Below are 15,252 nucleotides of genomic sequence, written 5' to 3'. Positions count from 1 at the left end.
TCCTGAAAGTGATCTTTCGCCGAGCGTTAAAACACCCCGAATTCCTTCCCAGTTATGCAACCAATGACGTCACACGTTTGTTTCATTTTTCCCACACATGCAGCTATAATAACATAATAACATACTCCTACGTTGTTGAACTGAACATTGACTGACGATGAATCATCGTTGTGACGTCATGGCTCTATTTCGAGGTCCAAAATGAGGGCCGATTCGAAACAACCTGTCAATTTCATCTCATTCTGATGTTATTTTAGTTATTTACCTTTTCATCTCACTCGTATTAAATATTGGTGCAAGCAAAATGCGCTCCGAGTACGCCAATAACATATGACTATTTTTTAATTCGAATGTCGCTTCCGATCGGTGAATGTTAATTTGGCCGGTAAGGGCGGCTCACAATGATCACGAAATACTTAATAGAATAATTTTTATTTTTGTTTGTTTTTGCATTCTTCATTAATTAATTAATTAATTCATCTCATTAAAGAGACAGCAATATGTACCTACCTACAAGCGTCATCAGGTCATCACATGTATATGTGATATGTACCTTAATATATGGCATTAGTCTTTGGGGAAATTCTAGTTATGCAAACCGAGCACTGTAAGCACAAAAACAGTGTCACAGAGGTATTTGCAATATTAGATATAATTTAATGACATCATGCAAAGCTCTATTTAGAAATGTGAAGCTTCTGAGTTCTGACAGTCAGACCAGGCTTATATTTTTATCTTTTTATATATTTTTTATCTTTTACACCTGACTGCGACTTGTTTGCCGACCAAAGTCATAAACTTTTTAAAGGTATTTTACGTTTTTGCGAATCAAACATGCAATAGGTAGCTTATTAATTACTGACATATTTATCTTATAATTTTATTACCTATATAGATTTATTATTACTTACTTAATTTTATAGTGCATTGGTGTTAGCTGTAATGCTGTAAAATTGTATTTCAATAAATATCAAATAATATGCAATTTGGTTATTAGTTACAATAGATAGGGGAAACTGGGGAGGGTTGATCACCCCTTTTGTTTTTAGCATACATTTTCTTAACTATTTGTAGTATTGAAAAACTTTATAGACCATACGACTCAGAATTTATCTCTTCATTAATAGTTTGAATTAGAACAGATTTGTGCAATAAATTATATCATTATTTAATGAAAACCCATACTGTTGACTTTTACCATGTGTCCCCTATGTAAGGGAGACTTGTTTACCCCTGGTCGGGAGCCTTGATCCTAGGGGGATCAAGTGACCCTGGTTCTTGGGACACATGGTAAACATATTTTTACCATGTCTCCCCATACCAGATTCTCATTGATTATATAACTTGGATCGCTATTAGCAATGCATCTATAATTTGTAAAATACACAGCAAAAATATATATATTGCATCTTCCATGCTTTGAAGTTGTATTTCCGGTAATCAGATGTCTAAGCCGAAGGGATCAAGTCTTCCAGACTTGGGGACACTTGGTAAAAAGATTTTAAGTGGCAATGTCATATTTTGAGGGTAGTATCTACATTAATTTATTCACTATATCTACAGAAAATTAATATATGAAGATATCAAACACATATTAATCCATAATCTTATACTTTAAAAAAACAATGTAATCGTATTATCCATAAAACAACATAAAATAGGGAATCAATTTTTGTACCAAAAAAAAAACAAAAATTTAAGTTATTAACATAAAATTTCTTGTAACAAGCTAATTTTTTTAAAGTTTTTACAGCAATTTTAATTTTTTTACCCATCACTGGTCGTTATTGTTATAGTAAACAATAAGTAAACAAATAAGTTTAGAAATTTACTGCTGTTTCGAGGACGGTGTTTGAGCTGCATAATCCTAAAATCCTTTCTATGGACCGTCGGTTCTATAGTACATAAGGTCGGAAAGCCATTGAAATAGCATTTCATCCATAAAAACAAATATCGCCGGTTGAAAACCAAATATCGTTATAAGTGTTTTTTGTCGACCGAGTAGCATCCCCTGTGTGTAAAACGTTTAACTTGATAAAAAAGACCAAGTACGGGTAGTTCGTAAAATGTTGATGTCAACTTTAGTCAGTCTTTTCAAAGGCCACGGGGATAATTCCGTTTTCGGAGTCGGTTGTATAATTAAAAACGGAATTATACGCCATTAAATTCCGTTTTAATAAACAATAATGAGTCAAAAACCTTGAAAGTTTAAATCAGTGTTTCTCTGGTCGTACTTTCGCGGCATGATTTACTAAAGAAAAGAAAATATTTATGATAGCTCTATGAATCATTTTGTAAGTAAATTTATTACAATGTATACTTGATCGCTTTGGGGGTGACATGATCCCGGAATCATATCTCCCCTGAAGAAAAAGACAAAGTCTCCCCATACATAGTAAGATTATAAAACGTGCCGTACTCGAAACATGTGTTCGCGTATATCAATGTAATCCAAGTTAATCATCACTTCAATAAACAACAAATAAAATAAGGACTCTCACTAACATCATTTCCATCTCATATTATAAAATAAATCCAGTTAAAGCTTACCGAAAATTGAATATAGTACGCAGAAAATCTTTCACCGTCCGCCATTTTTGAACCACTGACTTTTCCGATACAGTGCCATGACAGAACGTAAAGTGAGGAACGAATGAATGAGTGTTACCAGCGCAAAAAAATGTATCTCGTTTGGTTCGATTAAAAATGAAGTTTACCAAGTGTCCCCTAGGGATCGACCCTCCCCACCCTCACCTACCTACCTATATAGATACATACCTACACCCTGAACTTTTTACTACGTATGTTTATGATGACATTGATGACCTAATTTATGCCATTCATGTAAATTCTGTTTACTAGCAAGGTCGTTGACCCTATCTAATAATTAGGGTCGAAACATGTACAGTTGATAACATTTAGAGAAACTGCAACTTTAAAAGGTACTGAATGGTCAGAATATTTACCTACTTAATTCTAAATGTGAATCGGGGGTGAAATTTATTTACCTACCGCGACCGAAACCGAAATTCGCAAATTGCGGGATCTTTCTCTTTTACTCTCATCAAGACGTAATTAGAGTGACAGAGAAAAATGCCCGCAATTGACAGTCGATTTTCGCGGTTATAGGCCAGTTCTTTTTGTACGAGCCTTTACTATTACTAATCGGTATGCATTCGTAGAAAAGTATAAAGGATTGGGTTATTTGGCGCGTTTATTTTTGAAATACCGTTCTTGGAATAAATCATTGGAAAATAATAAAATGGAGCGGAAAACCACAGACTTCGTGCTTCCTGTTGATAGATTGATTTATTGATCATTAAGGTGGATTTTGTACTGCGGGCTCAGCACGGTTCCATTTTTATCGACTATGCCTGTCACTTTCGCACTTACATACTTGTTAGAACGTGACAGGCATGGTGATAAACGATAAAAATGCGACCGTGCTACTAGGGCTGCACGCTTAGGAGAAACATTTATAAAATCTAAATAAGTACCAATAAAGTCACAACTAGGTACAGTCACCACACGGGATTGTTATGCCATTTAGGGTTCTTGCTAAATTGGAAATTTTATAGCGTAAGTATTGAACAACCAATTTAGCTAGGACCCTAAAGCGGAGCGTGATAGTACAAGTAAAGTTAGGCCGTAGTTGCTAGTTCTATCCTCCTAAGGCCGAGTCATACAAATGCAAAACCCAAAATTTGCCAATGAAATTTGTACCTATAGTGCAGGGAATAGAGTTGATTTTTTTTGTTTGAAAATTTAAAGAAACAAAAGAAATGCAAATGCAACTCTGTTCCAATTGAATATGATTTAAATTTCATCGAACTGAAGAAGTATAAGTACTATACGTAGGACCTTGGGCCTTAGGAGGCTATTACAAGTTGCTGCGAAAGAGCCGCTCCCATACATCGAAGCTAAATACATTCTTATGACAAATGGCAGACTCAATGCTTTAAAAGACATTCCCTACCAGTTAACCAACTCTAATTTTTAGGGTTCCGTACCCAAAGGGTAAAAACGGGACCCTATTACTAAGACTCCGCTGTCCGTCCGTCCGTCTGTCACCAGGCTGTATCTCACGAACCGTGATAGCTAGACAGTTGAAATTTTCACAGATGATGTATTTCTGTTGCCGCTATAACTAAAAACAAAATAAAATAAAGATTTAAGTGGGGCTCCCATACAACAAACGTGATTTTTGACCGAAGTTAAGCAACGTCGGGCGGGGTCAGTACTAGGATGGGTGACCGTTTTTTTGCTTGTTTTGCTCTATTTTATGTTGATGGTGCGGAACCCTCCGTGCGCGAGTCCGAATCGCGCTTGGCCGGTTTTTCAAACTTCGTTCGGCACAGTGCAGTGCCATATGCCCATGACCGGTTGCATAAGCGGGTTGCGAGCCAAGGCATCAGTGATGACGATTTATCCGTCATTGCATCAGTCATGCTGACGGGGCACTGCAATTAGTTGCGTACTGTGCATGTTTTACAAACAGTAGCCGTTGATTATAGTCACACGGGATAAGAAGACTATAGTTCATCGACGCTAAGTAATAAAGTGTAAAACCAAGAAATTAAATACGGAACCCTAATAAAGGATGAAATGGCCACCGCGCGGGTTTTTACCTTTCATCTCACAATGAGGTATTTGACTGTATTTAAAATAAATTATTTTACACCATGCGCGCGCCTCTATACTTGAAGTCGCGCAAAATATACTTCTGTTTAGAAATTTGCGAGTCATGATCCCTCAGCAATATTAACTCTCGTACCTACCAATTTTATCCAAGATACCTATTTATGGTATCGAAATAGTGTTTTAAGTGAAGAGGTATAATAATTTATAAATTAACAGCAGTTTGAAACTACTTAGGTACAGTCAGCAGCAATAGTTGCTAAGCGGGCGAGGTGTTCAAAATGATCTTGACGCGACTTTATTGTTAAGGGAATAAGAGCGCATCACGGTAATTTTGAACACCTCGCCCGCTTAGCAACTATTGCTGCTGAAGTTTTGTAACTCGCAAATCTAAATGGTATTGGCCGTCCGTCATAAACCTGATTTCGTCGCGTCATTAGTTCTCTACATAACCGTAAGAAAAGTCAACGACACAGGAAATGGCGAGAGGAAGCTGCCATTCATACTTTTTTACGCATTTTTTACGCAGAAGCAGAGTTTGATCTTCAACCAGTCATCAGCAAAAACCCATGTGATTCTATAAATAAATAGGCAGGCAGCAGCTTCGCTGACAAACTTCCTATTGTCAAAATTTGATAACTTACCAAGCGTGAAGCGCGAGCGAGGTGTTTCAGTTTCAGCTTGAAAATATGTTATAAATATGCTTTCGTATGTCTCTCCGGCTTTTTTCCTGTACAGATCGCATTTCTCAGCCGATTCTTGTAAAGTTTTAAGAGCAGGTCCGAATGTTTTACTTAAATATTTTTTGTCTATTCATTTTTTGGATTTTTTTCAAAAAGGCGGGGTCGTGCGGGTTTACGAGGTCTACAATCTATAACTCACAATATGTACTTATCTATAGTCTGGACTGGACCTATATATACTGTTTTACAGAACGAATATGTAGTTCAAACCAATTATTCAACTTGTTTTAATGACAGTTCGTGACATGGCGATCATATGTATGTGCTCACGATGGAAAAGTGGCAGCGTGCGTCACTAGCAAGAACACGCAAATTTTGCGTCACTCATTGAGAAATCAAGTTTCATCATTTCTCAATGTAAGTTTATATTGGAAGGTACTTTTTGAGACTTAAGAAGTGTACTGTTAAGCCACATTTTGATATAGCCGTCGCCAACTGTGCTTGCGTCTGTCACTACATAGTATAAAACAAAGTCGCTTCCCGCGGTCTGTCTGTCCCTAATCCCTATGTATGCTTAGATTTTTAAAACTACGCAACGGATTTTGATGCGTTTTTTTTAATAGATAGAGTGATTCAAGAGGAAGGTTTATGTATAATTTGTTAACGCGTGCGAAGCCGGGGTGGGTCGCTAGTTTTCTATAATCTACAGTTGTATATACGTAAATTGACATTAATCTTTTCGCTACATAAATCATGTCCGTTCCCATAACCAGATTTTTTTGCCGCGTTTTTGTGGCATTGCAACTTGACGTCATCGTCAGCGCGCGGGCAGGCCCCGCGGCGTCTGCACCGGCGCAGGCCGCTGAACATGTTAAATTACCGATTTGAACTAACAGCAACTTTGACCGTTAGTAGACCTTGTGTCCTTGCGATAAGGTTTACACGTCGTCAGTCATAGAATACTCTTTATTGGCACACCTCAGTAAAAGATACAGTTTCAGGAAAATCAATTGATTAAAGATAGAAAACATAATACGGCTAAGGTTAGAACAGTGTTTCTATCCTAGGAAACCAGAGCTTAATATACATTTCGTTTCGCGTTATACGCACAGTCAGCTGCAGAGAAAGGTGATCCCCCCTGCATACAATCAGTCTATGCAGGTGGGGTCACCTCTCTCTCTGCAGCTGACTGTACAACAAAATTCCAATATGATTCCAATAGTAATACGAGTATCAAATTCTCATGCAAGTCATATTCAAGTACATTACTCAATACCCGCGTACTATATACCTACTGTATAATAATTATGTCTGTGTGCCGAGTTCGTCGGCAGTTCTTTGAAGAGCCGTGGCTAATCCACGGAATACCGATCGCTTCCAATCTTGCTAACTGAAACACTTTTCTATAAAACACCCCGGCAAGCTAAACTCAACTTTAAACCTTCTACAAAAGATTAAAATTAGTTTAAGATCAAAAGAAGTTTAATAGGTGCGTAGACGCGCTGTCTGCGATCGCATTGCGTGTTCCAAATTTAAAACCTCGACTTTTTAAAACGCAGGCTTTTCATTGCTAGCTTTGGGGGTTAAAGCTTTAGCAATCATTATAGATGTGAGGCAATGGATGCAAAATGAAAGGAATTTGACGAGGAATTAGTTTGGTAAACAAGAAACGATCGTCCATTGAGGGATTCCTACAAGTGGAGTGTAAACAGAGTGGGATAATGTGACTATTGTGACGATATTGTTTTAGATGGTTTTGAAGCGGGCATTCTTATCTTCTTTTGTAGTAGTGGTATTTACTACTGTTTCCTATTTAATTATGTTTAGCTTGGCGTTCTAGACGATAATATTACTAGGTACTATTATGCTATAGGTAGGTACCTAAATGTAGGTATTGTCATTCAACTCATTAACTACTCGATTAGGTTCTTTTCTTATGGATAAATTAGCCTAGATAGAGGTAAAATACGAAATTCTTTCAAAATGCTCATTCATTTTTAGTTTGTTTTTAAGTGCCCAGGACAGATGTACCTACTGTGTGTACACCGACAACGTGACAAAGTGTGGAAATGCAACTATAAACATCATACTTTGATAGAAATTTGACGTGTAGCTATAGTGGCATTTCCATATTATATTACTGAAAATTCTGTGTACTGTTAACTTGCTGGAAGAGGTCCCTTAAGGGGATCAGTTCGCCTTTGTACACACTACTTGTTACTGTAGGTATTCTCTCTGTGTTATGTACTAATATTTGGTCCCAGTCTAGGAACATGTTTTTTTAGTTCCGGCTCAAAACCCTAATAGGCACCTACCTAAGATTTTTAACTGTCCGCGTAAATTTAAAGCTTGCACGGAACTGATGCATGATGGAAGCAATCATAAATATGGGATCAATTTATCCAATTAAATGTATTTACCGTTTTGAAAGTCCCACGCGGCGACCCACGTCGCCGGCCGCGTGAGCCTTTAACCGGGTGACTTTTTGTCATTATCATTAAACATGTCAATGTCATGTCATCCAAAAAAATTAATGAGAACAGGGTCGCGATTCTGATGCTAAAATGTCGTGAGTTTAGATTGATATTGCATTGATTAGCTCAGCTTCGTAATGGCTTCGTAGGATTGCAAGTAGAGTCTGTCTAAACCTGGTCTAACTAAACTAACTCAGCAGCTCACTCTGTAATTATTAATAGAATATATTTAAGTATTTATATTTTAGAATGTTTTTGTTTTTCACGAACGTAAACAAAACGCACGAGCGGTAAAATATTAAATTTAATATTGAAATAGGTACGTACTTACTACATTCTTGTCTTGTGCGGAAGCAGAGATAATTATAAAGGAAAACTGTAGTACCGAGAACCGTCATGTCTTAATCTTGAGATCTTGTAAAATCCCTAATCTACCTATCTATATTAATTAAGCTTAGTCATTTAATAGTTTCCTCCGAAAAGTATGGCGTAGCTAAGACAATACCGGGAAGCGAATGATGGAAATATAAAGTGTACTTGTTTAACTACTATACGTACACTCAGAATAAGGGCTTATTTAGACGGCGCGAGAACTCGCATACGAGTTTCATTATGTTTTTTGTAATAACGAATTGGTTCCAAAAGCGTTACCTAACATTTAGCCTACAATTTTTAGCAACGTGCCAAAGAGTGACCAAAATACATTTAATTGGCAATTACAACTTATACAACTTCCCCTTTGGTTAAGCGGGAAAACGATTTTTGTTAATTAATTAATTATACAGAACTATCAGAACTTCGAAGTAACACCTACAATTATGTTACATAATAAATATTTCAATGATGGCTGGTAAATTTAAATATATAAAAAGTTTTGAGGGGCGACCATGATTGCAAAGATTAATTAAAGGACAAAAGGCAGTATTTAACTTAATAAAATTTATAAACTATAAAAAATGCTAATAAAATAAACATAATTTAATTATTGATTATAATCTCCATTTTAAAATGCGTTGGTATTAGAATTTTAATTTTCAAATTCTGAACAATAACGTAATAAAAATTAAACATTATTTTTTTAATGTTTGCGCCATCTAGCGGAATTGTTCCGAACTGAATCGCAAAGAAGAGAACTAAATGTATACCGTGAATTGGATGAATGGCTTTGAAGTTGTTCATTATCACTCTGCGTAGTAATTGGTAATAGGAGCTATAGTACAAATATTATGTACTTGCAAAGTACAATAACCAGCTGATAAGAGAATAAATAAAACTATTTCAGCTTGAGAAATATTTATATTATTGTACGAACTGTCAAAGCAGTAACGTGTTAGTGATGTGTTTGGTCTAACAATAAAATATTTGAGGTTATAGTTTGTTTTTGTGAGTTAATACTTAGTTTGTAAACACAACATAACCTCTACACGTATAGAATCAAAGGTATGCATATCGACATTTACGTAAGTAGGTACTTTATTTATAAATAGAAGACTAATAAGAAATTATTGATTGAGAATAATGCAGATAATTATATTTTATTTAACAACACTCTTAAATGAGTAATATGGCTTATCATTATAAGACCCACTTGCACCATCTCATTAACCTGGGGTTAAGCAGTTAAACCGTTAACCCGTTATGAAATCGTAACCATAGTAACTCCAGGTTTAACCGGTAAACATGGGTTAGTGCAATGGTGCAAGTGGCGCTAAGAGTAATAAGTAGTGGCATTCTCCGCATTTGTGTGATAAGGCCCCACATTATTTTGTTTATTGCGAGATTATCTCAAGTACCTATATTTGTATTCGGGAATTTTCCTACGTCGTTAATGCACACAAACAAAATGGACTTATTTAAGCTATAGGGACAGAATGATATTTCTAGGGCACGAAGTAAACTTAAAATTCTTACCATATCTACGGCAAAGATAAATCGGAACAGTAAACCACAAGATAAATAACGACACACCTGTTCACTGGCGGGTAAAATATCCATTAAACTGACCTCTTTCCACTAATGGCTTCCAATACACTCACCTAAAACGTTATCGCATCAAGTAAATGGAACTGTGCGACTGACTCAGTAACTGAGTCGGCGAAAGTGACTTCTTTTTCTTCACACTTGATGCCAGCCGTCGGAACTCAGGCATGTCCGTCACTCTGCACAGCACTCAACCTCCTATAGAAGACACTGGCGCATCCTCAACACTGCATCCGTACACTGGAGTTCGGTAAGAAACGTTTAGGGCTAAATGTTATCGTTTTCGTTTTTCGCACGGACACATCGTTCGTTGCCGACAACCGTCGGTCTTTTAACGTCAAGGTGGACAAAACTACCCACGCGAGGATGTCGTTAATAACGCGAAACGTGATCTCGACTACTGGAAACACGACAAACCTCTAAAAGTGAACGTACGAACGTAGAGGAGCGAGAAGAGCAAACTCCTGACTGGACTGCGCCTGCTGGGCTGTGCAGGATGCGACCCATTAGGCAAAAAGAGCGTCCATTATTGTATTGTCGTGGGCTTATCGTAACGCCAGTGGTTCTGTCTCAAATTGCCGACCGGGAGCGATAAACGTGTGAGTCGCACTGAATTTGGGGCCGACGATATGTCCTTTGCAAAATCTATGTCATTTAAATTCTAGCGCGTCTGATGACAGTGATGACATACACGTCCATTTATATGCAGTATGACTAATCCTGACACTCGTGTGACCTGGTGTTTTATTAAATATGAGGCTAATTAAGTTTTAATGACGTGTGTTTTGAAATTGAACCCCAATTATGTTCATAAGAAGCTGTAATAAGACTAATAAGCGGCGAAGGGAAGAAGCCCGTCACGGGACCGGATCCAGGGCTACTCACGCTCGTTTGTTCAATTGGACAGTTAATTTGAAGCTCTGAAGCCGGCCGCTTCCGTTCATGGTTCACACAGGAACCAAATCGAAATTTATGACAACGATAAAGTAATCTGAGAAACAAAAGCCTGTGAAGAAACATTGAAAACTAGCGTTATGGATGAACGCAAACATCGTAGCATCCTATAATAATCCTTGTTGTCATCAAGCAAATCTGTTTTAAATTGCTATAAGGATGGAAGCTAAAGATTTTTGTAACTCGATATGATTTGAAATCCGTGTCGCACCACTTGTATCTGGATATATCCAGTTTCGGATCTCAGTTGGTATAGGGTTACAGTCCGAATGTACTTATTCCTTTTGACATTATTACAATAATGTACTTAGTGTGCGCCTGTTCCTGGTATTTCAGGAAGAATGTACTAATTGATTCATATCCTGTTATTAAAATTACAATACGCCTGCTAGTTCGAATAACTTGGGACCCATGGAACCTCTTAGGGCCACTTGCAGCATCTCACTTACCCGAGGTTAAGGGGTTAAAACGTTAAATCAGTGTCAAATTGTACTGGTAACCATGGTAACTCTAGGTTTATCTGGTAAACCGCAGGTTAGTGGAATGGTGCAAGTGGCGCTTAGATAATAAAATAAATTAAATCTTTTATTCACTTTTAGAGAATGCAATTACAAATTTCCAAAGCAATGTAGACGTAAGACGTAAAAATAAAAATACATTTTTGTTAGTATACTAATATACAGTATTATAGCTGGTCAACCAAATCTTGTCAGTAAAAAAAGGCGCGAAATTCAAATTTTCTATGGGACGATATCCCTTCGCGCCTACATTTTTCAAATTTGCCGCCTTTTTCTACTGTCAAGATCTGGTTGACCAAGTATATATTTAAATTGGCTCTTTGTAAGACAAATTGTTGTTTAGGAGCATTTGTTATAGGCCAGTGCCCGATTACCGTCGCGAGCTCGCGAGCAAGGATGCCCCAAGTGCCCCAACGAGCTCTTAAGGTCATAGTAAGGTGTTCATTTATATCAATACCTAAAGACATATTGGGAGCATTGGTTCCTTTCTGTAATTTGTTAGCTTGACACAGTGACCAAGGACACGAAGACGTAAAAAATGTATTATGCATTGAGAGTTGCTCAAAGAAGCACTATGTTAACTTCTATTTGCGAATTTTTACATCTTTTTTATTTTATCCAGAGAACTAGGGCATTACTTTATAATCTGGCTGACTGTGTTGCTATCAACACAGTTAGCCAGATATTCATCCAGCCAGGATAGTCAGCCAGGTATTTCTTATATCGTCGGTATACTTCCAAAACATGATAATTGATAACTGACAAAATGGTCAAAAATGAGTTATATATACAGTTTTGTTCAAATTTTGTTGTTTTAAATATATATGTAGCATTTTTTAATTTATTGTTATTATTTAGAAAGTTATAGAGTGTAAAAACGTAATAACAGACAAGAAATAAAATATAATGTGGACGTAAAAAATAATAAGGGTACATAAAACTACATATTCCATAAAACTGGTCACGTAAAATATATAAAGTAACCTTTACATTTTTTGCCTGAATGTAAATAATTAAGAACCTAGTTACAGCATCTGGTAAAACACTATAACATTATTTATCACTATTTACTTGTACACATTTCTTTCAAAACATTGTGTAGTTTATAACTAGATAATATTAAGTTCACTTAAAACTGATTAAAATATGCTCATTAATTGCAAAAAAAAACAGTAATATACATTTTTTACAGTTATTAAATTAATAAGGAGTGTATTGTCAGATTGTCACCCATATTACTTCACTAAAAGAGGAAAAAGTCTAAAATTGCAGGAATAATTCACTTATAATATAACTGTTTACCTGTAAATAGTAACACGTTCCATATCATTTATTACTTTTTATTGCTACGTTAGTTTTTATAATTTGCTTATAATCCCGGGTAAAAGGATATTTATTATCTTTCTCATTATTTTCCATTATATAAATATACATTTTTATATATTTTTTAGGCAATACATTAATGTTAGTCCATTTTGTATACAGGCAAAACATGATAATTAACACATCCCATTTTTTTATCGGCCAATATTTTACATTTTTCAAATGGAAAATATCAATTTTACCAATTTAAGGCAATTTTAACATCTCAAAAATTTCATGTTTAGAATTAAATTAGTAAAAACGCGTTCCTAAATTGACACATTTAAGGGTCAAAGTTTCAACTCGCGTTTTCTCGAAACTATGTTTTAGTTAGTTATCATGTTTTAGAAATATACCGATGATATTCTATCCGATTCTTGTCTAACGTGAAAAGAAAAACCGGCCAAGCGCGAGTCGGACTCGCGCACGGAGGGTTCCGCACCATCAACAAAAAATAGAGCAAAACAAGCAAAAAAACAAGCATCCAAGTACTGACCCCGCCCGACGTTGCTTAACTTCGGTCAAAAATCACGTTTGTTGTATGGGAGCCCCACTTAAATCTTTATTTTATTCTGTTTTTAGTATTTGTTGTTATAGCGGCAACAGAAATACATCATCTGTGAAAATTTCAACTGTCTAGCTATCACGGTTCGTGAGATACAGCCTGGTGACAGACGGACGGATGGACGGACGGACGGATGGACGGACGGACGGACGGACAGCGGAGTCTTAGTAATAGGGTCCCGTTTTTACCCTTTGGGTACGGAACCCTAAAAATTGTCTTAAAACCTTGGTCGTATAGTACATACTGTAATTAGTGAACTTTAATGTCATTTGTCACCGCTCAATTCTCGCTTCATATTTCGTCTCTTCTCAAACCTTGGCGTTGGCCAAATCGTCGGTTATATCGATGGGGCCATAAGTCATAACACACAAAAATAGATGATTTATTGTCTTGAAAGATTATTTATGAATGTCTAAATTATAAGATAGGTAATGAATAATAAAAATTGATTTATGATTGCAAACTGGCCGATAACAGTGTCTCTAACAGTAACAGACACATAAAACTTCATTTCTTTTGCAAGTTATACCAAGATGTCTAGGGTACAAAGTACCTAATTTTCATAAATCAGAGTAGTAGTAGAGTAGTGTGAACATACTATTTTAAATAGTTAAGCGGTTGTGTACCGCTATGTTTAGGCATTGTTTAACTTGATATACTGACTGAAATGTATTGTTCTGTTAATAAACTAAAAAGTTCGCAGCATACCTGAATGCAATATATGTCTTGCTTCTGCCGATTTGAAACTTAAATTAGCATTGTTATTTTAACAATAGGTACAGATAGTTTATTTCTTGTTCTTTAATTAAAAAAAAAATGCTATTTCATTTCTGTTAGGTCAGGTCAGTTATGTGGTGTAGATAGGTTACTCTCATAATATTTTCTAGCGTCCTGTTGTATTTTTTATTAAAATACCTACTCTGCCGTGGCATATTGTACATACTACATTAGGGCGTCAAGTAGATACTGAGTCACGTCAAATATCTGTCTGTCGAGGCTGACTGTACAGTCAGCAGCAAAAGTTGCTAAGCGGGAGAGGTGTTCAAAATGATCTTGACGCGACTTTATTGTTAAGAGAATAAGAGCGCGTCAAGGTAATTTTGAACATTACGCGCGCTTAGCAACTTCTGCTGCTGACTGTACCTAACTTCCTTCCATTAGGTACGATACAGACTAAATTCCTGCTAATCGTGTTTCAAAAAACAAGGTGTGTGGTAACGGAACGGTGTACAAACGCCGAGGCGCGGCGGTCACACCACCCGTCTCCACCAATCACGGCTGGAGACTTACTCCAGCGTTTTACGATTCACTTTCCTCATGCTTTTACGTGCACTGTCGAAATGCTTGCACCATCGTATGTGGCTTGAATCTTGAAACGATGTGTCCCACAAAAAATTTACTAAGTATGTCTGTTTGAACTGGATTATTAATTGCAATGTAAACACATCTTTGGTTAGGAGTAGCTGCTAAATTAATTTTGGTGATTTATTGATTTTTAACTATTTTGTAGGTATATATATATATATATGTATAAAATTGCATTGCCTTTTTGAAGATTATACAAGAAATTCTTTAATTATTAAAGAATAACTTAAAAAAAAACTCGTTTTTGGATTGGTTAAGCACATAGAAATTAATATTTAAGCGTTGAAAAGATTCGGTTTGTTTTGCGATTAGTGATAGCAAAGAATAAAATTTAATCAGTGATAGTCGTAGTAGAAGTCGTTAATCGTTATTCGTATTGAAACAATATGGAGATGCAAGATTAATTTTGAGTAAATACTCATTATCTACTTAAGTGAAGTTATTGTTAATCGGTGGTATGATGTGTTGCATAACTTGCATAAACAAACGTGGTTTTGTTAGGTACCTATAACAATGACATTTGATCTCTAAAACTGGTTTAGAGAGATAACATTTCAACGAATAACTTGACTGAACCGAATGAAAGTAATATTTGAAACAACTAACATACTTATTATCTGCTTTAAACTGGTATTTTACTAGAAACCTATCTAATGCGCCTTGTTATCTCCGGGAACTATGCTGCACTCTGGCGTAACTGTTACTTAGTCCAA

General features: G+C 36.2%; 2 protein-coding genes across 2 annotated transcripts in view; one reads left to right on the top strand and one right to left on the bottom strand.

Annotated features, from left to right (window-relative positions):
- LOC134655419 (CHH-like protein) overlaps positions 1-10,192 on the bottom strand; it is an 82,871-nt gene extending 72,679 nt beyond the window's left edge. Inside the window, exon 1 of the mRNA XM_063510886.1 lies at positions 9,832-10,192. The gene's annotated coding sequence lies outside the window, so the exon portion shown is untranslated. The remainder of the gene's footprint in view (positions 1-9,831) is intronic.
- The window catches only part of LOC134655435 (peroxisomal leader peptide-processing protease-like), a 30,543-nt gene continuing 24,243 nt past the window's right edge, over positions 8,953-15,252 (top strand). The window contains exon 1 of the mRNA XM_063510903.1: positions 8,953-9,235. The gene's annotated coding sequence lies outside the window, so the exon portion shown is untranslated. The remainder of the gene's footprint in view (positions 9,236-15,252) is intronic.

This window comes from Cydia amplana, chromosome 16, assembly GCF_948474715.1.
Source record: "Cydia amplana chromosome 16, ilCydAmpl1.1, whole genome shotgun sequence".
NCBI lineage: Eukaryota > Metazoa > Arthropoda > Insecta > Lepidoptera > Tortricidae > Cydia > Cydia amplana.
This window is presented reverse-complemented; position numbering and strand designations above follow the sequence as displayed.